The sequence below is a fragment of the Heteronotia binoei genome, chromosome 4 (genome assembly GCF_032191835.1).
Source record: "Heteronotia binoei isolate CCM8104 ecotype False Entrance Well chromosome 4, APGP_CSIRO_Hbin_v1, whole genome shotgun sequence".
Taxonomy (NCBI): domain Eukaryota; kingdom Metazoa; phylum Chordata; class Lepidosauria; order Squamata; family Gekkonidae; genus Heteronotia; species Heteronotia binoei.
Genome location: NC_083226.1, coordinates 183,328,860 through 183,356,812, shown reverse-complemented (window position 1 = coordinate 183,356,812; position 27,953 = coordinate 183,328,860). Strand labels below are relative to the sequence as shown.

The window sequence follows — 27,953 nt, the reverse complement described above, 5'->3', positions numbered from 1 at the left end:
ATGGTCCACAACAAAGGGAAGTTGACAGAGAGTCAGGAACCTTTTTTGTTTATTTCACGAAGGTAGACGTGGATTTAGACAGTAATGCTTTGTAACTGTTTCTTATTAGGTTAAGCAGTGTCAAATCTAATTTGATCCACTCTAAAAAATAGTCTAGTTAGACATCTTTTGACGTTTTGTTAATGGTTGTTTATAATTATTGAAGCTCTGATGCCACCCAATTTTCACCCCGCTTCTGTCTTAAGGTTTCTCAGTACATGTTACATTACATAGATAGTTTAATATTATATATATAAGAACCAGTCATTTCCAGCTCTGGGGAAACATTGCATCATGATATTTTCACGGCAGACTTTTTACGGAGTGGTTTGCTATTGCCTTCCCCAGTCATCTACACTTTCCCCCCAGCAAGCTGGGGACTCATTTTACCGACCTCGGAAGGATGGAAGGCTGAGTCAACCTGGAGCCTGCTACTTGAACCCAGCTTCCACCAGGATCGAACTCTGGTCGTGAGCAGAGAGCTTGGACTGCAGTTCTGCAGCTTTACCACTCAGCGCCACAAGGCTGTTAGTTATATATCTATCTATATCTATATATCCTCAATCCAAATACCTTTATTGGCATAGAAAATACATACACACACACACACACACACATATATATATATATAAATTAAACTATAATATATATAAATTAAACTATTAACATATATAATATTAAACTATCTATGTAATATTAAACTATCCACATAACATAACACGTACGGACACCCCTGGTCTAAATTCTCCCGCTATCCTTCAATACCGGGGGTGGCCAAACTTGCTTAAGGTAAGAGCCACATAGAAGAAACACCAGATGTTTGAGAGCTGCAAGGCAGGCAGGAAGGGAGGGAGGGAGGAAGGAAGAGAGGGAGGAAGGGAGCAAGGAAGGAAGGTGATAGGGAGGGAGAGGTGGAAACAAAGCAACTTTAAATGCATTCTCTGAGCCGCCAGCTGGCTTGGCTTGGAGAAGTGATCGAAAGAGAGAAACGCCTTCTCCAAGCCTGCCAACATAGCAGTGGGGGCTTCAAGAGCCACACAATATGTGTGAAAAAGCCACATGTGCCTTCCAAGCCACAGTTTGGCCATGCCTACCAAACACTTTCTCTCTTCTTCTCTCTTCTACTACTTACATGTGGTCTCCAGATTCTACCCCCAAATCTATTAACCTGGAGGCAGCAGCCTTAGGTGAGCGGTATAAAATAGCCACTTCCTTCCACTGGCTGCCCAGAATCCATGACAAGTGGAAAGAGAGGGTTTTAGCCAAGTTTTTAATCCTTCCCCTTGATTTATCATTGCCCTCTGAGAGGCACATACAGCACCCATTAAAAACCACAAGAAGAGAATCAAGTACGTCTTCTTACAATTAACTTACAGACTTTGCTGCCACTGGTTTAGGTTGAAATTTAAAAAATAAAAATAAGAGGACCAGATAATTCACAGAAGATGGATCAACTGCCATTAGTCAGAACAACTAAACAGAACCTCCACATTCATAAGGACATAAGAGAAGCCCTGTTGGATCAGGCCAGTGGCCCCTCCAGTCCAACACTCTGTGTCACATAAGAACATAAGAGAAGCCCTGTTGGATCAGGCCAATGGCCCATCCAGTCCAACACTCGGTGTCACATAAGAACATAAGAGAAGCCCTGTTGGATCAGGCCAGTGGCCCATCCAGTCCAACACTCTGTGTCTCATAAGAACATAAGAGAAGCCATGTTGGATCAGGCCAGTGGCTCATCCAGTCCAACACTCTGTGTCACATAAGAACATAAGAGAAGCCCTGTTGGATCAGGCCAATGGCCCATCCAGTCCAACACTCGGTGTCACATAAGAACATAAGAGAAGCCCTGTTGGATCAGGCCAATGGCCCATCCAGTCCAACATTGTGTGTCACATAAGAACATAAGAGAAGCCTTGTTGGATCAGGCCAGTGGCCCATCCAGTCCAACCCTCTGTGTCACATATTTATTTATTTATTTATTTATTTTTATTTATTAATTGATTTGTATCCCGCCCTTCCCACAAGTGGCTCAGGGCGGCTTCCAGAAATTAGTCAAACATACAATTAAACAATACAAATATATAAGCAATTAAACATTTAAAACAGTTAAAACCTTAAAAACCAGTAAACATTCCAATTACATATAGAACAGACGTCAAGCGAGCTACATTGAGTTCTCATCTTAGCTAGGTGTAGGCTAGCCGGAAGAGGGTCGTCTTACAGGCCCTGTGGAACTGAACCAGGTCCCGCAGGGCCCTCACCTCTTCCGGCAGCTGATTCCACCATGTAGGGGCCATAACAGAGAAAGCCCTTTCTCTGGTGGATTTCAAGCGGGCTTCTTTTGGCCCAGGGATAGTGAGGAGATTTTGTGTTCCCGACCTCAGTACTCTCTGGGGAACATGTGGGGAGAGACGGTCCTTCAGGTAGGCAGGTCCCAGGCCATATAGGGCTTTAAAGGTAATAACCAGCACCTTGTACCGGACTCGGTATATCACTGGAAGCCAGTGCAGAGTCCGAAGACCCGGCCGAATGTGTCCCCACTTTGGGAGACCCAATAACAGCCGGGCCGCGGCATTCTGCACCAGCTGCAATTTCCGAGTTCGGGACAGGGGCAGCCCCATGTAGAGGGCATTGCAGTAGTCCAACCTCGAGGTGACCGTGGCATGGATCACTGTTGCTAGGTCGTCGCGCTCCAGGAAGGGGGCCAGCTGCCTAGCCCGCCTAAGATGAAAAAATGCGGACTTGGCAGCGGCTGCTATCTGAGCCTCCATCTTTAGAGAAGGCTCCAATAGCGCCCCCAAGCTCCTGACCCTGTCCGCCACCGTCAGCGGAGCACCGTCAAAAGAACATAAGAACATAAGAGGAGCCCTGTTGGATCAGGCCAATGGCCCATCCAGTCCAACCCTCTGTGTCACATAAGAACATAAGAGGAGCCCTGTTGGATCAGGCCAAATGCCCATCCAGTCCAACACTCTGAGTCACATAAGAACATAAGAGAAGCCATGTTGGATCAGGCCAATGGCCCATCCATTCCAACACTCTGTGTCACAGAAGAAGAAGAAGAAGAAGAAGAAGAAGAAGAAGAAGAAGAAGAAGAAGAAGAAGAAGAAGAAGAAGAAGAAGAAGAAGAAGAAGAAGAAGAAGAAGAAGAAGAAGATATTGGATTTATATCCCGCCCTCCACTCCGAAGAGTCTCAGAGCGGCTCACAATCTCCTTTACCTTCCTCATAAGAGAACAGAAGAACATAAGAGAACATAAGAGAAGCCCTGTTGGATCAGGCCAGTGGCCCATCCAGTTCAACACTGTGTCACACAGTGGTCAAAAAAACCAGGTGCCATCTGGAGGTCCATCTGTGGGGTCAGGACACTAGAAGCCCTCCCACTGTTACCCCCCTCTACGCACCAAGAATACAGAGCATCACTGCCCCAGACAGAGAGTTCCATCAATACCCTAGGGCTAATAGCCACTGATGGACCTCTGCGCCGATGGAGGTTGTGTACCTGTGAATACCGGGTACCAGAATGAGAGCATTTTTCTTCATGCCTCCCCTTGGGAGTTCCTGAGAGCCAATGTAGTATTTTGGCTAAGAGTGGCAGACTCTAACCTGGAGAACCGGGTTCGATTCCTCCCATCTCCTATACATGAAGCCTGCTGGGTGCCCTTGGGCAGTCCTGGTTCTCTCAGAACTCTCTCAGCCCCACCTATTTCACAAGGTGGCTATTGGGGGGAGAGGAAGGGAAGATGAGTGTAAGCCCCTTTGAGACTCCTTAAGGTAGAGAAAGGAAAGGTCCCCTGTGCAAGCACCAGACGTTTCCAACTCTGGGGTGACGTTGCTTTCACGTTTTCACGGCAGACTTTTTACGGGGTGGTTTGCCATTGCCTTCCCCAGTCATCTACACTCCCCCCCCCAGCAAGCTGGATACTCATTTTACCGACCTCGGAAGGATAGAAGGCTGAGTCAACCTCGAGCTGGCTACCTGAAAACCCATCTTCCGCCGGGGATCGAACTCAGGTCGTGAGCAGAGCAGGGTATAAATACCAATTCTCCTCCTCCTCAGCTGGGAACTGGATGCTAGACTAGATAGCCCCCCTCCCCAAGTCTGACCCAGCACGCCCTCACCGACAGGTGGGCCTTTCTGGGAAGGGCATTTCACAATGTAAAAGACCCCCCCCCCCAGCAGCGATCCCTGAAAAAGCCTCCTTGGGTTATAATCCAAGGATGATGAGGGCTACTTGGGAAGAGGTAGAAGAGGAGTCAGGCTTTCTCCCGCTGCTGTTATTGACAGCAACCCCCCCTCCCCGCTGCCCCCTCCGAATCCTGATTCAGCTCTTCTCCTCTGTGATGCTTAAGCGCTGCTGTCTGTTGTCGGACTTCCAAACCTTTGCCTGCCAGGTAATTTGTGGCAACGAACTGTCACGGCAGGGGAAATATACAGCATCCCAACAGCGTGTAAATCTCTGATCCATAAATTGCACAGTCTGTGCGTGCCTGGATCCTCTCTCTCTCTCTCACTCACCCCCACCCCTTTCCCCCAACATCTAACTTGGTCTCTTCTTTTCCTGAAAGCGCCAACAATTTAGCAAAGGAGGAAAAGAAAACTAATGAATGAGACATAGAGGAATTTGTGTGGAATTTGGGGATTGGATAAACATCTGGAGCAGAGGTCCATCAGTGGCTATTAGCCACAGCATATTGATGGAATTCTGTCTGGGGCAGGGATGCTCTGTATTCTGGGTGCTTAGGCGGGCACAGTGGGAAGGCTTCTAGTGTCCTGGCCCCACTGGTGGACCTCCTGATGGCACCTGGGGTTTTTTGGCCACTGTGTGACACAGAGTGTTGGACTGGATGGGCCATTGGCCTGATCCAACATGGCTTCTCTTATGTTTTTATGTCTTGGGCAATGATGCTCTGTGTTTTTGGTGCTCGGGGGGCAACAGTGGGAGGGCTTGTAGTGCCCTGGCCCCACTGATGGATCTCCTGATGGCACTTGGTTTTTTGGCCACTATGTGGTACAGAGTGTTGGACTGGATGGGCCATTGGGGAGGGACGGTGGCTCAGTGGAAAAGCATCTGCTTGGTAAGCAGAAGTTCCCAGCTTCAATCCCCGGCATCTCCAACTGAAAAGGGTCCAGGCAAGTAGGCATGAAAAACCTCAGGTTGAGTCCCTGGGGAGCCGCTGCCAGTCTGAGTAGACAATGGACCCAGGGTCCTTTGATGGACCCAGGGTCTGATTCAGTATAAGGCAGCTTCATATCTTCATATTGGTCTGATCTAACATGGCTTCTCTTATGTTCTTTGTCTGGGGCAGTGATGCTCTGTCTTCTTGGTGCTGGGGGCGGGCCAACTGTGGGAGGGCTTGTAGTGTTCTGGACCTACTGGTGGACCTCCTGATGGCACCTGGGGTTTTTTGGCCCCTGTGTGGCACAGAGTGTTGGACTGGATGGGCCATTGGTCTGGACCAACATGGCTTCTCTTATGTTCTTTTGTCTGGGGCAGTGATGCTCTGTCTTCTTGGTGCTAGGGGGGGCAACAGTGGGAGGGCTTGTGGTGTCCTGGCCCTACTGGTGGACCTCCTGATGGCACCTTTTTTTTTTTGGCCACTTTGTGACACAGAGTTGGACTGGATGGATCACTGGTCTGAGCCAACAGGGCTTCTCTTAGGTTCTTATGTTTTTATGTCACTTGAGTGTTTCAAGTTGCAGAGCAGTGGCCACAGCAAACACTGTGAACTTTGACACCAGCTCACAACACCAGCTGCCAGCTGGTGGGGATAGTTGAGGTTCCCTTCCCTTCTCCAAGATGCAATTTTAGAACAACTGAGGCGCCCCTGCACCTCGTACGCCAAACAGGTTAGGAGAAAGGTCAGAATAGAGCCCGCCCACCCAAACTGGCAGGTCTGCAGGCCAATACGGGCTTAGAAGGAAGCTTAGGGCAAAAGATTAGAGACTGCTGACGTTACTATCTTGTTTAATTCATACATTTGGTTCCCATAAGCTGGTTCTTACTCCTACCATGAAATTCATCTTTATCAAAGATTTCAGGTTTTCACAGCTGGTAACATCATTAGGGTTTGTAGAATCTTTCGGGCTTAAGTTCCGTGTTCTACCGGAGAAAGTTTTTCTTCCAGACGTTTCGTTCTCGGCTGCGGAGAACATCCTCAGTGGCGTTGCAGCCGGAGCAGGCGCTCTGACCTTCTTGGCTGCTGTGCATTGAGTGAGGCCAGGGCTGCTGGAGAGCTGCTATTTCTAGGCTGGAGGGGGTGTGGTGAAAGGGCACAGCAGCCAAGAAGGTCAGAGCGCCTGCTCCGGCTGCAATGCCACTGAGGATGTTCTCCGCAGCTGAGAACGAAACGTCTGGAAGAAAAACTTTCTCCAGTAGAACACGGCACTTGAGCCCGAAAGATTCTACAAACTCTAAAAATTCATCTTTGCTTTTAAAAATGTGTCGTGTTAATACTAACGCTTGGCTTCACCTACAGTTGCACCCAGATTTCTACGTCAAAGCCCACTGTGCTGTCTGTTGGATGTTACACTGTCTTGGGCTGTATTGACTTGAGCCCCGGGGGGAAGGCAGACTATAAACAACACAAATACCACTGCGGATAGTTTGTGCTATCCATTGCTGTAAGTAGATTCCTGCTGTGGAACCAGGAAAAGCCGAAAGTGGCAGAAAAAGAAGAAGAGACGCCCCAACCTGAGATGGACGGACTCAGTCAGGGAAGCCACGAGGGCCCTCTGTCTGCAAGTCCTGAGCCGGGCTGTCAGTGCTGGGACATTTGGAGGGCTGTGGTAAGTCGAAAGCGACAATACTTGACACACACACACTGATCAAATCAACCCTGAAATTCCCCTAGAACAGGGGTGGGGAACCCCTGTCCCGAGGACCGTATATGGCCCTTGAGGTCGCTTGGTGTGGCTCTCGGGGATTTCTGGGCCGAACTGAGCCGTGTGGCAGCCTCTCTGGGGCCTGGCTGGCCAGCGAGCACCGTGGGGCCCAGCCGCGCTGTGGAGCAGCCTCCCCAGGGCCAGGCAGGGATCACAGGGCCCAGATGTACTGTGCGGCAGCCCCCCTGGGGCCTGGCTGGCCAGCCAGAATTGCTGCAGGGCCTGGAGAAGTTACTGCCACAGTTCAGTTTGCTCTTGATTATCCCAGATGGTATGGCCTAATATGCTAATATTGGGGGATGTGGTCTAATATGCTACTGAGTTCCTCCTGGGCTTTTTCTACAAAAACGTCCTGGACCTAGGGAGGCATTTGCCTAGGGTGGCGGGCTGGGTGTGTGTGTGTAGGTGTGTGTGCCAGATTAGGCTCTCCCCACATGACTTCAAATAGAAAAACAATCATTTGCATTAATTTTGCTGGCCTAAATCGTTCTCTCTCGCGGAGCACTGTTTTTTAAGTTGATAATTTTTCATGGCCCGCGAATGATGTTATAAATATCCATCTGGCCCTTGGCAGAAAAAAGGTTCCCCACCCCCTGCCCTAGAAGCTCAAATGATGATGATAACGAAAGAAGAAGAAGAGGAGGAGGAAATTGGATTTATATCCCACCCTTCACTAACCAAAGGAGTCTCAGAGCAGCTCACAATCTCCTTTCCCTTCCCCTCCCCAAACCAGACACCCTGTGGGGTAAACGCGGCTGAGAGAGCTCTCCAGAACTGCTCTTGAGCAGAACAGCCTTGAGAGAACTGGAGACTGACCCAAAGCCATGCCAGCAGCTGTAAGTGGAGGAGTGGGGAATCAAACCCGGCTCTCCCAGATAAGAGTCCGCACGCTTAACCACTACACCAAACTGGCTCTCCCAGAAGCTGCCCTTTCAAGGACAATGTGAGGGCTCTGGCTAACCCAAGGCCATTCCAGCAGATGCAAGCGGAGGAGTGGGGGAATCAAACCCGGCTCTCCCAGATAAGAGTCCGCACGCTTAACCACTACGCCAACCTGGCTCTCTAAAACTGAGGTTATTGTGCTTTGGTCATATTATGAGCAGACAGGAGTTGCTGAAAAAGACAATAAAGCTAGGAAAAGTGGAGGGCAGCAGGCAAAGTAGGAGAAATGGATGGACTTCCATGGAGGAAGCCACAGAGGCCCTCCGTCTGCCGACTTGGGCAAGCCTGTTACATTTTGAAGGTAAAGGTGAAGGTAGTCCCCTGTGCAAGCACCAGTCGTTTCCAACTCTGGAGTGAAATTGCATCATGACATTTTCACGGCAGGCTTTTTACGGGGTGGTTTGCCATGGCCTTCCCCAGTCTTTTACACTTTCCCCCCAGCAAGCTGGGGACTCATTCGACCGACCTCGGAAGGATGGACGGCTGAGTCAACCTGGAGCCGGCTACCTGAACCCAGCTTCCGTTGGGATCGAACTCAGGTCGTGAGCAGAGGGCTCCAACTGCAGTACTGCAGCTTTACCGCTCTGCGCCACATTTTGGAGGGCATTAATTCATAGGGCCGCCATAAGCGAGAAGCCACCGGATGGCACTTAACACAGAGATATAACACTTTGCTTTCATTTAATGTGTCATGTTTCGTACTTATGCTGTGCTTCACCTCTGGCCGGGTGATTGTACTGATTTATTCTACGTATACTCCGCTTTGAGTCCCCATGAGAAAGCAAAACTATAAATAATCAGAATGCATAAATAAAACTCCCGTTCTCTGGGACAATACGACGGTGGACACCAAAGTGCCACAGATCATAGAATCATAGAGTTGGAAGGGACCCCTAGGGTCATCTAGTCCAACCCCCTGCACAATACTGCCGTGTTCCCGAGGAGGAAGCCTGTTCCACTGAAGAACCTCTCTAATGATTGGGCCACCCCTGTCCTAGAAGAAGATGAGGATATTGGATTTATATCCCGCCCTGCGCTCTAAATCAGAGTCTCAGAGCAGCTCACCATCTCCTTTCGCTTCCTCCCCCACAACAGACACCCTGTGAGGTGGATGGGGCTGCAGAGGGCTCTCACAGCAGCTGCCCTTTCAAAGACAGCCTCTGCCAGAGCTATGGCTGACCCAAGGCCATCCCAGCAGCTGCAACTAGGAGGAGTGGGGAATCAAACTCGGTTCTCCCAGATAAGAGTCTTTGAACCTAAGAAGACCATAGATGTATACCCCACCCTTCTCTCTGAATCAGAAACTGTGAGCAATCTCCTATATCTTCTCCCCCTACAGCAGACACCCTGTGAAGTGGGTGGGGCTGAGAGAGCTCTGACAGAAGCTGCCCTTTCAAGGACAACCTCTGCAAGAGCTATGGCTGACCCAAGGCCATTCCAGCAGCTGCGAGTGGAGGAGTGGGGAATCAAACCCGGTTCTCCCAGATAAGAGTCCGCGCACTTCACCACTACACCAAACTGGCTCCAAAGCATCCTTGACAAGTCTTTATCCAGCCGCTGCCTGAAGAGTGCCAGGGAGAGGGAGTCCACCACCTCCATAAGCAGCCGATTCGCTGCCAAACTTCATCTAGCAAGCCCGCCTCCCCTCCAAACAAAACCTGCCGCTGCGCCTTAATGTCATTTGCCAGGCACGACTGACGTCCATCCTGAAAGACGGGCCTTATCGGGGAAAGCTGTCCGTTTGCATTAGGAGATACAACACAGCCAATAAGGGCTCAATCAAGCCCTGCTCAATGGACAGCTCTCAGGAGACGACGGGTGACTCCCCGGGAGACCCTGTTGAGAATAGCGAGAAATGCAACCCCCTCACTAGACCAGAAGCCGGAGGGCAGCTCTCCGGAGGCAAATTCTCATGCTGTCTGCTGCTTCTTTGACTCCTGCTGCACCTCAGAGCTCCATTGCCCTCCCCTCTCTGTCCAGACTTCTGCAGCCACCCTGCTGAGAAAACCTGTGCAGATGCACCAGGACGCAGTTAGGTTTACCAGACCTCCCCCCCTCAGTACTGGTGGGATTCCCCCCCCCCCCAGGTTTCAGGTACTCCTCGCTACTGCCAGCTAGCTGGCCACTGTGGGGGGAATTACCCCCCACACAGGCAAGAAAACAGAGATAAGCATGATATGCCAAGTCACCAGGAAGAGATGCAGGCCCATTTGTGGCGTTGGGGGAATGCACTGTTTTTGGGGCAAAACTCTATGGTTAGAAGCTAATTCTACCACAGAGGTTTTGACTACAAAGCAGAGCATGGCCCCTGACATCCTATGTCTATGATTCTAAGAAGGATCTAGACAAGCTGGAAGGGGTCCAGAGGAGGGCGACGAAGATGGTGAGGGGTCTGGAGACCAAGTCCTTTGAGGAAAGGTTGAAGGAGCTGGGGATGTTTAGCCTGGAGAGGAGGCGGCTGAGAGGTGATATAATCACCATCTTCAGTTCCTTGAAGGGCTGTCCTATAGAGGATGGGGTGGAATTGTTTTCTGTGGCCCCAGAAGGTAATACCAGAACCAGTGGGTTGAAATTAAATCAGATGAGTTTCCGACTCAGCCTTAGGAAGAACTTCCTGACCACTGGAATGGTTCCTCAGTGGAACAGACTCCCTTGGGAGGTGGTGGGCTCTCTTTCCTTGGAGGTTTTTCAACAGAGGCTAGATGGCCATCCGACAGCAATGAGGATCCTGTGAATTTAGGGGGAGGTGTTTGTGAGTTTCCTGCATTGTGCGGGGGGTTGGACTAGATGACCCTGGAGGTCCCTTCCGACTCTAGGATTCTAGGTCATTAATGCACATGGGTCTCCATGAGTCACAAGCGACTTGACAGCACTTAACAAACACACACAGTGAATGTGTGCTCCGTAAACGCACAGTGCCATGCCAAGTGCCACCCGCTGGGATTTTAATTGAAGTAAGTAAGCAAGGAAGTTCAGAAAAATGGATTTAGGGGAGATGCTCTTAATCCTCCCTCCAGAGGCCTGAAGAAGCCAGACCCAAGGTCCATTCCAGAATTAGTGTCAGACTGTTATCATGGCCATGCCTTTAACCAGGGCTTTTTCTGTAGCAGGAATTCCTTTGCCAATTAAGACACACACCCTCGATGTAGCCAATCCTCCTGGAGCTTACAGTAGGCCCTGTACTAAGAGCCCCGTAAGCTCTTGGAGGATTGGCTACATCAGGGGGCGTGACCTAATAGGAAAGGGGTTGGAATACGGTGTGCAATTCTGGTCGCCGAACCTCAAAAAGGATATTATAGCATTGGAAAAAGGCCCAGAAAAGGGCAACTGGAACGATTCAAGGGTTGGAACCCTTTCCCTATGAAGAAAGGTTAAAACGCTCGGGGCTCTTTAACTTGGAGAAATGTCGACTGCGGGGTGCCATGGTTTGTGAGTTTCCTGCATTGTGCAGGGGGTTGGACTAGATGGCCCTGAAGGTCCCTTCCAACTCTTCTATGATTCTAACAGGCTTCCTCCTCGGGAGGTGGTGGGCTCTCCTTCCTTGGAGGTTTTTCAACAGAGTCTGGATGGCCATCTGACAGCAATGCAGATCCTGTGAATTTAGGGGGGAGGTGTTTGTGAGTTTCCTGCATTGTGCAGACAGTTGGACTAGATGGCCCTGAAGGTCCCTTCCAACTCTTCTATGATTCTAACAGGCTTCCTCCTCGGGAGGTGGTGGGCTCTCCTTCCTTGGAGGTTTTTCAACAGAGGCTGGATGGCCATCTGACAGCAATGCAGATCCTGTGAATTTAGGGGGGAGGTGTTTGTGAGTTTCCTGCATTGTGCAGACGGTTGGACTAGATGACCCTGGAGGTCCCTTCCGACTCTATGATTCCCCATTCCTCAAAGCCTGACTTTCAGCCAAGTCTCCCTGGGAAATCTACACTTCAGAGGTTCATCCCATTGCGTGAGTAAAAACAAGCCATCGCTCCCTGCGACCCTTTGGTACAGGCCAGCGCACAAGTCCCCTCCCCGCAGCGGTCCATCATCCCCAGCTGTGCGGCAAAGGCCTCCACGCCAATTCTAGAGCTGCTTCTTCCCCTCCTAGAGAGGGAGAAAAGCTGCCCGGCCTAGCGCTTCCCCCATCCTTCCCCTTTTCCCTTCTCCTGGCTTCCTGGCCTGTTTTCCTTGGCTGGTTCTGGGGGGGGGGGGCCTTATCGGTGGATCAGAGCACAGCTGGGGCCTGCCTCGTGCTGGAGGGTTTTATTTTTTTTAATGGGCCAGGTCATATGCTTTATTACGCAAGATGTAAATCAAACCTGCCCCACCAGGGCCCTTCGGAATGCACCAGCCATTAAACACGCAATTAGGCTGCATTTACAAATCTGTAAAAAAATGCTCCAGCTGCCCATCTGAAGGCCACTGCTTGGGGCGGGGAGGGGCAGAAATGGGAATTACTTCTCCCTCCAGCTGAGCCTGCCCCACTCGGTTCTCTAATTAGACACTGAGAAGCAGTGTCTGCTGGAACCGCCTTCGGCCCAAACCCCTTGGCAGGCAGGCAGGCATCCGGGCATCTCAGACTTAATGATGGGGGGACAGGTAAGCAGACAGAATTGCAACAGCCGGGATCCAGCAACTTCTCTAATGTCCCTCTTGTGACCTGGAGCCTTAGGTCAAACGGAAGAAACTCCGGGGATTTCACCAAAGGACCTGGGTTTGGGTCTTCCAGTTCCACAGAACTGAGGAGGGAATCCTCAGAAAGAAAGAATACAAACACACACAACTCACTGGAATCAGAAGAAGAAGAAGAAGAAGAGCTCTCTCACAGTGGGTTGCAAGGTCAGGAGGGAGGAGGAGAAACAGGCGGAGACAGTCAGAGGCCACTGACCACAGAAGCATAGAGTTGGAAGGGACCTCCAGGGATAAAAGGAAGTCCTTCTTCACCCAAAGGGTGATTAACATGTGGAATTCACTGCCACAGGAGGTGGTGGCGGCTACAAGCATAGCCAGCTTCAAGAGGGGATTGGATCAACATCTGGAGCAGAGGTCCATCAGTGGCTATTAGCCACAGTGTGTGCGTGTGTGTCTATCTATCTATCTATCTATCTATCTATCTATCTATCTATCTATCTATCTATCTATCTATCTATCTATCTATCTATCTATCTATCTATCTATCTATCTATCTATCTATCTATCTGCCACTGTGTGACACAGAGTGTTGGACTGGATGGGCCATTGGCCTGATCCAACATCGCTTCTTTTATGTTCTTATGTCATCTAGTCCAACCCCCCGCACAATGCAGGAAACTCACAAACACCTCCCCCTAAATTCACAGGATCTTCATTGCTGTCAGATGGAGATTTTGGAGATGTTGGGCTTGCTTCTGCTCTTCTAAGCTGTCCAGGTGAGAAAAGAGGCAAGTACGGAGAGATGTGATAAGAGGTAGAACACTTGTCAGGTATGTTCTAGGCTGATCCTGCATTGACCAGGGGGTTGGACTAGATGGTTTCTGGGACACCTTTAAACTCTATGGTTCCAGGTCCTTACATGAATTTGCCCACTCCCCCTTTGATAGCCTTCCAGCATGTTTCACTTTTAAGTTTTTAAAAAATCTTTGTGTTTGTTTTTGTCCTTTATAAAGTTGATATCTCCGCTACCTTATTCTATTTTATGACCCACGTTGTCCGGCCCGACAAGGTCTCATTTATGTCAGATCCGGCCCTCGTGACAAATGAGTTTGATACCCCAGCCTTAGACTCTCACTTACATATGAAGCTACCTTCTACTGAATCAGACCCTTGGTCCATCAAAGTCAGTATTGTCTTCTCAGACTGGCAGCGGCTCTCCAGGGTCTCCAGCTGAGGTTTTCCACACCTCTTTGCCTGGACCCTTTTTTGGAGATGCCAGGGATTGAACCTGGGACCTTCTGCTTCCCAAGCAGATGCTCTGCCACTGAGCCACCGTCCCTCCCCACTTGCCCACGTTTCCAGCCTCAGACCCTGAAGCTCCTGCTTCCAGGCACGATCCGGTTGGGCTGATGCAAGCTCATCTCCTTCAGAGGCTGCCGGCGGGCTCTGGGATTGGCACCGCAGGGGTTGATGCAGAAGAAGGCAGCTGGAGCCCTTCCAGCAAGGCCGGAGCGGCCCAGAGGATGAGATCACTTCCGAGGGAGCTGCTCGTAACCAGGGCGACCCGTCGCTTCGATGCTCCACAAGGACCACAGGCTGAGAAAGAGAAGCAGCTCAACTGGGCCGAGGCGACGGGGAATTGCTGCTCCAAATTGCTGTTCCCCTTCTGTTGCCTTGTGCCACGAGCCAGGGAGGGAGCTGACACTGGCCGACTCGATTGCCCCCTGCAGCTCAGGGCGTGCCGGCTCCGTTGCTCCTCATTTGCGCGGTGGCGGGGGGGGGGGGGAGGATGCACCTTGCCCAGGCCCTGCAGGCATTCTCGGGCTCTCTGACCTACCACGAGAGCTATGAATATCTCACGCTGCCACCAGTCCCCTTAGCTCAGTGAGGCCAATGCAGACTGGCAGCAGCTCTCCAGGGTCTCCAGCAGAGGAAAAACTTACCCAAACAACATTAGCTAAGATACAGAGAGAGAGAGAGACAGAGAGGGAGATAGAGAGAGATAGAGAGGGATAGAGACACAGACAGAACACAGACAGAGAGAGAAAGAGAGACCGAATGAGACAAAGAGAGAGAAAGACACACACAGAGAGACACAGAGGGAGACACAGAGAGTGACAGAGAGACAGAGAAAGAGAGACAGAGGGAGACAGAGAGACAGAGTGAGAGACGAGAGACAGAGAGAGACACACACAGAGAGGGAGACACAGAGGGAGACACAGAGAGAGACAGAGAAAGAGAGACAGAGAGACAAAGTGAGAGACAGAGAGAGACACAGCGAGAGACACACACACAGAGACAGAGAGGGAGACAGAGAGAGAGAGTCAGAGATAGAGAGACACAGAGAGAGACACACAGAGAGAGACAGAGAGGGAGACAGAGAGAGAGTCAGAGAGACACAGAGGGAGAGACAGAGAGACAGAGAGGGAGAGACAGAGACAGAGTGAGAGACAGAGAGGGAGACAGAGAGAGAGTCAGAGAGACACAGAGAGAGAGACAGAGAGGGAGAGACAGAGACAGAGTAAGAGACAGAGAGAGACAGATAGAGAGAGAGACAGACAGACAGAGAGAGACACACACACACACAGAGACACAGAGAGACTTCTAACCAGGGGTGCCTTTCCCATGTGCGTCACATGTGCTGCTCTCACACTGAGCCCAGCTTTTAACTGGACTTGGGAAATTCTGTCTTTCTGCACCTCCGGCCAAGCAGAGCCTCTAGGAGGGGGCACGGCTCCAGAACCCCCGCTCACGGTCCCCCCAAGCCAGCCAACCTTCTCTGCCCCTTGGCCATGCAAGCCGCCTCCCTGCCCAAGTGCTCCGCGGCGTTCCATTGCAGGCTGGAGTCACGGCTGCCCCAAATATCTCCCAGCTCTTCTGGCCTCCTTCCGCTGGCCGTCTTTCTTCCCAGCACGCTGGGAAGCAGAAACTTGACTGCAAGCTCTCGGAGAGCACCCAGGCACGGCAGGCAGCCTTTGCCAAGCTCAGAGAGAACAAACAAGCAGCGCTAACTGCTAGCAGGTAGGGGGAAAGACCCCCAAATCTGCTCACTCCCTTCACCCCCCCCCCACATATGTTCCCTCCTGCGTCCCTTGCTCTGGGCAACTAATCCAATTGAGCTGAGCTCTGAGCTCGTAACAAAGCGGTGAGACATTTGTCAGATCTCCGACTAGACCCGTGGCTAATTTTACAACGTTAATTTATCTTAGCATATTATATCGCTTTAATATCGTCCCTCTGGATCCCATTACCGCCGCCGTACCTTGTAGCCAACGTGTAATGGTAATTGCTATTATTAGCAGTGTACCGTGTGCTGGAAGCCGCTCCACAAATAAAGGGAGCAAGGAAGGTGGGAGGAGGTGGGCCAGCGTGGGCCCCGCGCCGCAAAAAGGGAAGGCAGATGCCGCCAGAGGCGAGAGCGACGGTGCTGGATGCGGGGCCAGAGGAGTGCCAGCAGAAGGCGAACCCAGAGAGAAGAGCGGGGGGGGGGCATGGACTCACAGGATCCAGAGAGAGAGGATGTATTGCATTAAGGAACCCAGGGCCAAATCAAGAACCAAACTGGGGGCAACCCACTTTGTAGTTCCACCTCAAGAGCCAGTATGGTGTAGTGGTGAAGTGCGGACTCAAGGCCATTCCAGCAGCTGCAAGCGGAGGAGTGGGGAATCAAACCCGGTTCTCCCAGATAAGAGTCCGCACACTTAACCACTACACCAAACTGGCTCTCACAGAAGCTGCCCTTTCAAGGACAATGTGAGGCCTATGGCTGACCCAAGGCCATTCCAGCAGCTGCAAGGGGAGGAGTGGGGAATCAAACCCGGTTCTCCCAGATAAGAGTCCACACACTTAACCACTACACCAAACTGGCTCTCACAGAAGCTGCCCTTTCAAGGACAGTGTGAGGGCTATGGCTGACCCAAGGCCATTCCAGCAGCTGCAAGTGGAGGAGTGGGGAATCAAACCCGGTTTTCCCAGAAAAGAGATCCACACACTTAACCACTACACCACACTGGCTCTGCAATGGCAGGAAGGCACCAGTTAAGAGGACCTTGAAGGGGGACGAGATAAGTTCTTGGGAAAGAAGTAGGACTCCAGAGGCTGCCTCTTCTGTGTCTTTTTGGCTTGGCAAAAAGACAGCTGAGCTTTTGAGAGGCGGGCAACCTGAAGCCACTAGTTGTAGGGAAAAGCCCAGCTAGAAGGTTCAGAAGACAGAACCAGAAGATGCCCAGTACGTCCGCAGCCTACCTTTTCCCCAAGGTGCTCAGAGCAGTGCCCTTGCATCACCCTCCTGCTTTTTATTTTCACAACCTTGTAGAGTAGATGAGGCTGAACGTGAGTCAAGTCAAGTCAAGTTAGCCTTTAGTGGCATAAAATATATAGATATATCAGAGCAAAGTGGTTAAAAAAAAAAGATAAAATTGAACGAATGCAAACTTATACATCAGGAAAAGCACAAACACAAACTATTTCTATGAGATCCTCTGGCATGCCTTTAAAACAGAATAAAGAAACAGTCGCTTTCTCAGTGACACTAGATGAAGTATCGCTCAGAAGACTATAGACCTTAAGTGCATCGGAACAATCAACCATGCTAACCAAAAAGAGGACGTAAATACTTGTGACGAAGATCTGTATACAAATTGCAATAAAGAAGAATCTGAGTCACTGACTCCACACATTTTTGCTTACAGAGACAGTATCTGACTGAGTAGGCTGTCTTGTTAAATCTGCCATAAAGAACGGCAGAGGGCATGGCGTGGTATCTGGCAAGGGAAAGAGCTCTACGCTGTTGTGGCACCTGCAAGACGGATAGATATGAGGCCATTTTCCCAGTACTAAGAGAGATCTCAAAGCTCAGAGGGGAACAAGTTTTCTTAGCCAGACTGTATAGGTCTTGGCACTCAATATCTAGCAACCTGTTTTTAATTTGCTGGACTGCGGTGGTGGGAAATTAGCAAGTGAAGAGCCCAAAGAAAAACTTGATACAGCAGCAGTGTGAGGAGGGAGCCCAATTAAAATGAAAGCTGCAACTTTCCAAAGTGTGTTTAACTGCCTGCCCTTACAAAGGACAGAAGTTCTTATGGAACTCAATTCGATTGGCTACTTACCATCTAAAAGCCCTTCTAAGGGGGAAATTACCATCCATTGACAATTATGGTAGAACCTCTTACCAGCCCAAATCAGGTTCAAAGAATCTTGCTCACTTTCAGCGGTTCCAGGATCTTCGGTCTGCTGCAGTCCCAGAAAGACTTCCTTCACACCAAGGGGATTTTTCCAGCTAGGGTCTTTGTCAATTCTCTTAAAACCCCCCTGCTACCTCACTGGCAAAAAGAGGGCTCTTTGACAGAAGGACATCAGTTTCAAGGCAAGAATGATGGAAGCTGGAGACCAGACTGACTTGGCTCAGGGTCCTGGAGAGCCAGTTTGGTGTAGTGGTTAAGTGTGCGGACTCTTATCTGGGAGAACCGGGTTTGATTCCCCAGTCCTCCACTTGCACCTGCTAGCATGGTCTTGGGTCAGCCATAGCTCTGGCAGAGGTTGTCCTTGAACGGGCAGCTGCTGGGAGAGCCCTCTCCAGCCCCACCCACCTCACAGGGTGTCTGTTGTGGGGAAGGGAAAGGAGATTGTGAGCCGGTCTGAGACTCTGAGATTCAGAGTGGAGGGCGGGATATAAATCCAATATCTTCTTCTTCTTCTGATTCACCTTTCTAGCTGAACCCAGCTTCAGAGCATCTCCTTCTTGAGAACTCCACAGAACAGGATCTAATGAACTCTTTCACAGCCCTCCCGCCTACGGAACAACTTGCAATCGCAACTAAACTCAAAGTGTCGAGGGACGAACTTTTGAAAGCAACAAGTGATCACACGCAACAAGTATCTAATCTGCTCAGGATGCCCAGCACTCTTGAGAATGGTTCAGCTTTATCAGCCCCTCTAACTCCTCTCATTTCTATGGAGGTAGACCAAAGGAAAACAGGAGCAAACCACTCACCCTCCCAACAAGTGAATCCTGAAGAGAGGACTGATTTAATTTCCACCACAGAAGGTAAATTGGATCTCGAGGAGAACCTAGAATCATCAACGCAAGCTGAAGTTCATACGTCTCCAGTAACGGCTGAGAACCCCCTTCTGAGCAGCAACAGTGAGATCGTGTGGCCAAATACAAGTCAACTAATTAAGAACATCTCGAGCGGCTTGAGTAACGAATCTGTGTTTCATGATACCAAAGGCACCAAAGAAAGGTTAAAACGCTTGGGGCTCTTTAGCTTGGCGAAACGTCGACTGCGGGGTGACATGATAGAGGTTGACAAGATAATGCATGGGATGAATAAGGTAGAGAAAGAAGTCCTTTTCTCCCTTTCTCACAATACAAGAACTCATGAACGTTCAATGAAATTGCTGAGCAGCCAGGTTAAAATGGATAAAAGAAAGTCCTTCTTCACCCAAAGGGTGATTAACATGTGGAATTCACTGCCACAGGAGGTGGTGGCAGCTACAAGCATAGCCAGCTTTAAGAGGGGATTGGATAAAAATATGGAGCAGAGGTCCATCAGTGGCTATTAGCCACAGTGTATATACCTTATGTCAAAGATTTTACATTGGGGGATTTTAGTATTAGCGACTCTTTTCCCCTCATTTTGACTCTTCAAATTGGTCCTCACATTGATCCCTCCTGTAACTTGTCCTTGCAACCTTACAAGACTGACTTGTTGCCCAGAATTCCATGGAACAATCGCACAGTTTGGAAAACCCAACAGCTCTTCAGATCTGGTCCCGCCGTAGAATACAGATCCTCTTTAATATGTACATCTGACCCTAATGTATCTGTTATCAACTTACAATTCTTTAACATCTTATATCTCTGAATCACTGAGGGCGTTTTCGCACTCACCTTCAGCCGGCGCGAACCCCTCTTCACCGCGCAGGATCTGTGCGGATTTCGCACTAAATGCTGCGGAGCAGCCGGAAGAGCCGGAAACTCCCGTCGCAAAAGCCGCGCAAACGGAAACTGCTTTTTGGCGGTTTATGTTTGAGCGGCTTTTGCGCCGGGAGTTTCCGGCTCTTCCGGCTGCTCCGCAGCATTTAGTGCGAAATCCGCGCAGATCCTGCGTGGTGAAGAGGGGGGTCACGCCGGCTGAAGGTGAGTGCAAAAACACCCTATGTGTCAGTTCAGGGCGCCCAAGCAGAGGTGCAACTATTCTAGTAAACTCTACACATAAGAACATAAGAGAAGCCATGTTGGATCAGGCCAATGGCCCATCCAGTCCAACACTCTGTGTCACATAAGAACATAAGAGAAGCCCTGTTGGATCAGGCCAATGGCCCCTCCAGTCCAACACTCTGTGTCACATAAGAACATAAGAGAAGCCCTGTTGGATCAGGCCAATGGCCCATCCAGTCCAACACTCTGTGTCACATAAGAACATAAGAGAAGCCCTGTTGGATCAGGCCAATGGCCCCTCCAGTCCAACACTCTGTGTCACATAAGAGAAAAACTGTTGGATCAGGCCAGTGGCCCATCCAGTCCAACACTCTGTGTCACATAACATAAGAGGAGCCCTGTTGGATCAGGCCAATGGCCCATCCAGTCCAATAATCCGTGTCACATAAGAACATAAGAGAAGCCACGTTGTATCAGGCCAATGGCCCATCCAGTCCAACACTCTGTGTCATATGAACATATGAAGCTGCCTTATACTGAATCAGACCCTTGGTCCATCAAAATCAGTATTGTCTACTCAGACTGGCAGCGGCTCTCCAGAGTCTCAAGCTCACGCCTATTTGCCTGGACCCTTTTCAGTTGAAGATGCCGGGGATTGAACCTGAGACCTTCTGCTTACCAAGCAGATGCTCTACCACTGAGCCACCGTCCCTCATGTCACATAAGAACATAAGAGAAGCCATGTTGGGTCAGGCCAATGGCCCATCCAGACTCTGTGTCACACAGTGGCCAAAAAACCCAGGTGCCATCAGGAGGTCCATCAGTGGAGCCACACTCATGGAGGAATTAGAGAGGAAATTTCCAATGGTTCAACAGAGAATGTAAAGAAACAAAAACTCTACTGTGTAAAGTTTACAACCAATACCGAAATTCAAAGGCCCTGATCTTGCCATCGCAATACTTTGAGCTTAAGACTCAGTTGCACCACCTTATCACAAAAAAGAGGCACAATTATATTAAAACACAATGGAAAGAGCTATACCATGCTACTACCTTAAAAATTCTAATAAGTTCTGGGCCACAGTCTCAGGTGCGTTCCGGGCCGATGACCCATCTATCTCTGCCATTTCCTCTTATGTTTGGTTTCAGCACTTCTCAGTTCTGTTTCATCAAGATCTAACTTGTGCTGAACCATCTGATTTTCTCCTAGCCGATCTACTTGACTGGCCTCCTGTCCCTCTGGAGAAAATAAAAGAATCAATTACACAACTGAAATTAGGAAAGGCTCCCGGCCCGGATGCCGTTTCCACCGAAATCTTAAAATTAGACCCAGGCTGGTGGGCTTTGCCCCTTGCATCTCTGTTTACAACTGTAGACCGAATTGGCATAATACCCTTGGCATGGTTGAATGCAGTAGTGGTCCCGCTATACAAAAAAGGTGATCACACTAACTCTGCCAATTGCAGGCCGATTAGCCTACTCTCCGTCACTGGCAAGCTGTACTCCAAACATCTATTAGTCAACCCCAATCTCTGGATGTTGCAGGAAAAAAAATTCTAGGCTCTGAACCGCTGGGATTCTGCAAAGGGAAGACCACTTTAGAACACTGCATTACCCTGTCCCATCTAGTCAACAAGCACACTGTGCAAAATAACCAGAAATTATTTGTTGCTTTTTTCTAGATTTAAAAGGCGCATTTGATTCAGCTGACAGGGACCTCCTCTGGATTAAGCTAGATAAACTAAACATGGATAAAAGACTCCTTGTGCTTATTAAGAGATTACACACTTCTACCACCTGCCAGATCAAATGCTCATTACCGGGTTTGATTCCCCACTTCTCCACTTGCACCTGCTAGCATGGCCTTGGGTCAGCCACAGCTCTGGCAGAGGTTGTCCTTGAAAGGGCAGCTGCTGGGAGAGCCCTCTCCAGCCTCACCCACCTCACAGGGTGTCTGTTGTGGGGGAGGAAGGGAAAGGAGATTGTGAACCACTCTGAGATTCTTTGGAGTGGAGGGCGGGATATAAATCCAATATCTACCTCACAGGGTGTCTGTTGTGGGAGAGGAAGGGGGAGGAACAGAAAGGAGATTGTGAGCCGCTCTGAGATTCTTTGGAGTGGAGGGCGGGATATAAATCCAATATATTCATCTACCTCACAGGGTGTCTGTTGTGGGGGAGGAAGGGAAAGGAGATTGTGAGCCGCTCTGAGACTCTTCGGAGTGGAGGGCGGGATATAAATTCAATATCTTCATCTACCTCACAGGGTGCCTGTTGTGAGGGAGGAAGGGAAAAGAGATTGTGAACCACTCTGAGACTCTTAGGAGTGGAGGGCGGGATATAAATCCGATATCTTCATCTACCTCACAGGGTGTCTGTTGTGGGGGAGGAAGGCAAAGGAGATTGTGAGCTGCTCTGAGACTCTTCGGAGTGGAGGGCGGGATATAAATCCGATATCTTCATCTACCTCACAGGGTGTCTGTTGCAGGGGAGGAAGGTCAAGGAGATTGTGTGCCGCTCTGAGACTCTTCAGAGTGGAGGGCGGGATATAAATCCAATACCTTCATCTACCTCACAGGGTGTCTGTTGTGGGAGAGGAAGGGAAGGGAGATTGTGAGCCGCTCTGAGACTCTTCGGAGTGGAGGGAGGGATATAAATCCAATATCTTCATCTACCTCACAGGGTGTCTGTTGCGGGGGAGGAAGGTCAAGGAGATTGTGAGCCGCTCTGAGACTCTTCGGAGTGGAGGGTGGGATATAAATCCAATATCTTCTTCTTCTTCAGTGTAGCTCTTACACTCTTTTTACTCCAGTTGAGGAGGTGGAGACAAGGCCTCCTCCCACCACCACCATTCACCGCCTCCTCCAGAACTGACCTCTCCCTGCACACTAGCTAGCGTGCATAGATCCAGGTGGGAAGCCGTGTTGGTCTGAAGCAGCTGAACAAAGCAGAGTCCAGGACAACCTTTAAGACCAACCAAGTTTTATTCAGAACGGAAGCTTTCGTGCGCTCTAAGCACACTTCATCAGACAGCAGGAGGGAATGGCAAGCGGTCCTAAACAGAGAGAAAGTGGGCCGTGAATCAGCCTGCAAAATCACGGACATGCCCCTGAGCAAATTAAAAGCTACAGTGCAGTGGTCACTGGGTGGCAACATCAGGGCACAGCTATCACTCGGTGGCAACTCGGATGACGGATGTAGCCCCTGAGTCATCATGTGAGGAATGACAAAAAGAGCTTGGCAACAGCACCTCTGCCGGGTTCTCTGGTGCCTGCTGCCCCCCTCCCACCCGAGCCGAAGGGGAGAGCAGCAAGAGGCAGTGATGCCCTCCCCACCTTAGGCAAACAGCACTTTCCTCCACTCCCTTGTACAATTGTGATGTTTTATAGGATGGGGAAAAGAGAAAAACAAACAGGCCGGCCTCTCTCCTCTGAGTCATTCCTCCGGACGGCCATGTCCAGCACAAATGTCACGCTCACTGGCAAACAAATACCTCTGGTCACACTGCAGCAAGGAGGCCCTCGCAAAAAGAAAAAAGACTAAAGATTTCAGAGGGTTTCTTTCAAATACAGAGGGAAATCCCTTTGTTCAAGCTGGGAAAATGCAGGGGGGACATTCATAAAGGAACCTCCCCCCCGCCCCCCGCTGCCATAGGAGAACATAAGAGGAGCCCTGTTGGATCAGGCCAATGGCCCCTCCAGTCCAACACTCTGTGTCACACAGTGGCCAAAAAACCCAGGTGACACCAGGAGGTTTACCAGTGAGGCCAGGACACTAGAAGCCCTCCCACTGTTGCCCCCCCCCCAAGCACCCAGAATACAGAGCATCATTGCCCCAGACAGAAGAACATAAGAGAAGTCATGTTGGATCAGGCCAATGGCCCATCCAGTCCAACACTCTCTGTCACACACTGGCCAAAAAATCCAGGCGCTATCAGGAGGTCCACCAGTGGGGCCAGGACACTAGAAGCCCTCCCACTGTTGCCCCCCCCCCCGCAGCACCAAGAATACAGCGCATCACTCCCTCAGACATAAGAACGTAAGAGAAGCCATGTTGGATCAGGCCAGTGGCCCATCCAGTCCAACACTTTGTGTCACACAGTGGCCAAAAATCCAAGGTGCCATCAGGAGATCAACCAGTGGGGCCAGGACACTAGAAGCCCTCCCACTGTGCCTCCCCCCCCAAGCACCAAGAATACAGAGCATCACTGCCCCAGACATAAGAACATAAGAGAAGCCATATTGGATCAGGTCAATGGCCCACTCAGTTCAACACCCTGTGTCGCACAGTGGCCAAAAAACCCAGGCACCATCAGGAGGTCCACCAGTGGGGCCAGGGCACTAGAGGCCCTCCCACTGTGCCCCCCCAGCACCAAGAATACAGAGCAACACTGCCCCAAACACTTTCATCAATACCTTGTGGCTAATAGCCACCTGATGGACCTCTGCTCCTAAGAACATAAGAGAAGTCATATTGGATCAGGCCAGTGACCCATCCAGTCCAACACTCTATGTCACACAGTGACCCCAAAACCAGGTGCCATCAGGAGGTCCACCAGCAGGTCCAGGCCACTAGAAGCCCTCCCACTATTGCCCCCCCCCCCAGCACCACGAATACAGAGCATCACTTGCCCCAGACAGAGAGTTCCATCTATACCTTGTGGCTAACAGCCACTGATGGACCCCTGCTCCTTATATTCATCCAATCCCCTCTTGAAGCCGTCTGTAAATGGTTACTGTTGTTTTAGGCTCCATTAATCTCTATACCAGGGGTGGCCAATGGTACCTCTCCAGATGTTTTTTGCCTGCAACTCCCATCAGCCCCAGCCATTGGGCACGCTGGCTGGAGCTGATGGGAGTTGTAGGCCAAAAAATCTGGAGAGCTACTGTTGGCCACCCCTGCTATATACTAGTAATGACATGTGACCTCCATCTGTGGATTGGGGCCACCTCAATACTAAACAATTTTTTCTTCAAGCTTGGGAGACTCCCCAAACTTGGGGAACTCCCCCAAGTTTTTTTTGGGGGGGGGGAGAAATCTGAAAGAAAAAAATATATATATACAGGGAGGGTTCAATTCTTCCTCCAAAATAGATTTGCCTTGTCTGCACATGCTCAGAAAAGTGCCCCGCCAGTCTTAGCAATGGTAGAGATATAGGATCCCCCCCCCATGAGTCTCCCCCCGCCACGGAATCATAAGGAGGAAATTAGATGTGGGGGCCTGGCAACCGTGGGGTGGGGCTCCACTTGCAGTAGTATAATATTCAAGTTATAAGAACGAATAATTTTAGTTCTTTTTGTTTTTTGCCTACAACTCCCATCAGTCCCATCCATTGGCCATGCTGACTGGAGCTGATGGGAGTTGTAGGCAAAAAAAAACATCTGGAGAGCTACCATTGGCCATCCCTGTTTTAGTCTACAGTAACTTTCTCTTCCATTCTTCTACCATTTCAAAACAGCGATGCATCTAATCGCTTCAATCAGACAGGTTTGGGTTTTTTCCATGTGAGCACAGAAGGGATTTATGGGAACACTTTCAAAACGGCGCCTTTTCCACAGAAAACCAAACGTCTCAAATGAAAGTAACACAAACAGACTAGGTGAGTTAAAAAAAAACACCCAAAAATTCAAATGAGAGCATTAAAAAAACAACCACCGTGAATTTGAATGTCAAAACAATGAAATTCCGCCGCAGCCATCGGAGATATCGTTTCCCTGCTCGTTAGCAGATGTGCTTCGAGGCCGCTGTGCTCTTTTGCAGACTTTAATACGTAGCACAATTTGAGAAACTCGTCAGATAAAATTCAGACGAACCTTAGCATGATTCCATGTCCCCTGGGGAGTTTCATAGTTATCAACATTTTCACATGCCCTTCACAAGCACGAGAATAGCCTCCAGTCTTCTCCAGAGCTGCCATGACATCATAATTGGTCATGATGACTCAAGCGGATGACAGTGTCATGACATCATCGGTGCGAAGGGCAGAAAGCTCACTCACCAATGCCTCTCTGTAGCAGAGGTCCCCAGCCTTTTGGAATTCTGACACAGTGTCCTGGGTGCAGCTACAAAATGGCTGCCACAAAATGGCTACCGTAGGAGGCAGAGCCAGTCACAAAATGGCTGCCATGGGAGGCGGAGCCAGCCACAAAATGGCTGCTGAGGCTTACGTTTAGGAACACAGTGACGATCCTTGCGCTGCAGCGGCAGCTGCTGCGGAAGGAACATTTTTTTAAAAAAAATCAGCCAAGTCAATCAAATCTCCAGTGGCCAATCAGAAACCTTGCCGTGCAAAAGCCCTACCTGTCCCACTCACTTTCTAGAAACACTTGGCAGGTACCTGGGAAAATGTCAGCAGGCACTCTTGCGCATGCGCGTGCCATTCTACAGGAAAGAGCAAATGCTTCGTCTAGAACTCAGGACGACACCAACTCAGTCTAGGCTACGGACAGCTTCACAGTATCCAGACCTGGCTAGCTGTCATAGCAGTACAATCTCATGAAGTCGTAGCGCTTCTTTGCCAAAGGACCATAAAGTAGAAGGAAAAACTTTGCATTTTCTTCCCGACAAAGAAGCCACCAGTGGGAGGGGGCGGAGGGAGGGAGAAATGTTGCCCTTCTTGAAGCAGATGAGCCGCTTGCTAATACATATTCAGGTTTTTGCATCAGGTAATGAATGCTGAGCAGCGTGGGACCAGCAGCTCCCATCCCTCAATATACCCTTTCAGGAGAAATTGAAGTCGCCTACCTCTCTGCTGTTCCAAGTGCCAGAGGGCAGTCCCTGTGTCTCATCAAACTCCCCTCAGCTTCTCCAGTCCGCCTGTCCTGGGATCTTTCCTTCCAAATCCAGGGCTTCCTGTCAAAAGAGAGAGCAGATCTGTCAAGATTCCCACAGACATCTCCCAGAGTTTCCTCAGGCACAGCTCCAATGGACCTAGAAGGATACAACTCTACTTCCGCTTGGTGGTCCTTTTGACCATAATAAACCTGATTGGTTGATTGATTGCTTCTGCTTGGTTTTGGTTTTGTTTGCTTTTCATGGAATCATAGAGTTGGAAGGGACCTCCAGGGTCATCTAGTCCAACCTCCTGCACAATGCAGGAAATTCACAAACACCTCCCCCTAAATTCACAGGATCTTCATTGCTGTCAGATGGCCATCTAGTCTCTGTTTAGAAACCTAGAATCATAGAGTTGGAAGGGACCTCCGGGATCATCTAGTCCAACCCCCTGCACAATGCAGGAAACTCACAAACACTTCCCCCTAAATTCGCAGGATCCTCATTGCTGTCAGATGGCCATCTAGCCTCTGTTTAAAAACCTCCAAGGAAGGAGAGCCCACCACCTCCCAAGGAGGAAGCCTGTTAGAATCATAGAAGAGTTGGAAGGGACCTCCAGGGCCATCTAGTCCAAACCCCTGCACAATGCAGGAAACTCACAAACACCTCCTCCTAAATTCACAGGATCCTCATTGCTGTCAGGTGGCCATCTAGCCTCTGTTTAAAAACCTCCAAGGAAGGAGAGCCCACCACCTCCCAAGGAGGAAGCCTGTTAGAATCATAGAAGAGTTGGAAGGGACCTCCAGGGCCATCTAGTCCAACCCCCTGCACAATGCAGGAAACTCACAAACACCTCCCCCTAAATTCACAGGATCCTCATTGCTGTCAGGTGGCCATCTAGCCTCTGTTTAAAAACCTCCAAGGAAGGAGAGCCCACCACCTCCCAAGGAGGAAGCCTGTTAGAATCATAGAAGAGTTGGAAGGGACCTCCAGGGCCATCTAGTCCAAACCCCTGCACAATGCAGGAAACTCACAAACACCTCCTCCTAAATTCACAGGATCCTCATTGCTGTCAGGTGGCCATCTAGCCTCTGTTTAAAAACCTCCAAGGAAGGAGAGCCCACCACCTCCCAAGGAGGAAGCCTGTTAGAATCATAGAAGAGTTGGAAGGGACCTCCAGGGCCATCTAGTCCAACCCCCTGCACAATGCAGGAAACTCACAAACACCTCCCCCTAAATTCACAGGATCCTCATTGCTGTCAGGTGGCCATCTAGCCTCTACTTAAAAACCTCCAAGGAAGGAGAGACCACCACCTCCTGAGGAGGAAGCCTGTTCCACTGAGGAACTGCTCTAACCATCAGGAAGTTCTTCCTAATGCACTTTGTTTTGTTTTACTGTTCTACTGGTTTGGTTTTATCATATTGTTTTACATTTGAATTATTTTATTGTCCAATTTATGTTGTGGTCCACTCTGAGCCCGTTATGGGAAAGGGTGGAATATAATATAATGCACATCTATTTAAAATAGCCCAATACG

The 27,953-nt window shown here is 49.9% G+C and overlaps 1 protein-coding gene across 1 annotated transcript in view; it reads right to left on the bottom strand.

The window, feature by feature from the left end:
- Window positions 1-27,953, bottom strand: part of CNTFR (ciliary neurotrophic factor receptor) — a 761,181-nt gene that overhangs the window by 544,092 nt on the left and 189,136 nt on the right. Inside the window, exon 2 of the mRNA XM_060236258.1 lies at window positions 26,386-26,493. The gene's annotated coding sequence lies outside the window, so the exon portion shown is untranslated. The remainder of the gene's footprint in view (window positions 1-26,385; window positions 26,494-27,953) is intronic.